Source organism: Orycteropus afer, unplaced genomic scaffold (genome assembly GCF_000298275.1).
Source record: "Orycteropus afer afer isolate SDZICR_OR568_19922 unplaced genomic scaffold, OryAfe1.0 scaffold00064, whole genome shotgun sequence".
In the NCBI taxonomy this organism is placed as follows: domain Eukaryota; kingdom Metazoa; phylum Chordata; class Mammalia; order Tubulidentata; family Orycteropodidae; genus Orycteropus; species Orycteropus afer.
In genome coordinates, this window is record NW_006921651.1 from 6901447 (window position 1) to 6902135 (window position 689).

Here is a 689-nt window from a genome sequence, read left to right on the forward strand (position 1 = left end):
CCTGAGACTATGGTCCTGAGCCCCAAGGCCCAGTGACTCATTCCCTTAACATGTTTGGTTGTGACTAAGAACTTTTCATAACTTTTCCCCCTGTATGCTCTATTGTATTCATGGATGTATTTGCAGGACATATAGATACACGTGTAGAAACATCCTCTGTCAAACGTGTATATATATATGCGTGGGTGTGCCAAGCTGTTTTTCAAAGTGACTACACCATTTCACATTCTCATCAGCAATGTATTAGGGTTCCAGTTTCTCCCTGTCCTTGCCAACACTTGTTATTGTCTCCTTTTTTTATTATAGCCATTCTGTGTGGCTGTATTTTAAGTGGGCCTGAGGAGTCCCCAGGTGGCACAAAAGGCTAAGAGCTCGGCTGCTGACTGAAGAGTTGGAGGTTCGAATCCACTCAGAGTGTCTCAGAAAAAAGACCTGGCCATTGGAAGCCTGTGGAGCACAGTTCCTCTCTGAAACACAGGGGGTCACCGTGAGGCAGAACTGACCTGCTGGCAGCCAGCCTGGGCGGCGATTGGTAAGAAGTGGTATCCCATTGTGGTTTTAATTTCGATTTTCTTAATGACTAATGATGATGAGCATCTTCTCATGCACTTATTAGCCCTTCTTATGTCTTCTTTAGGACCTCTGGTAGCATAGTGCCTAAGACACTTGACTGCTAACCAGAAGGCTGG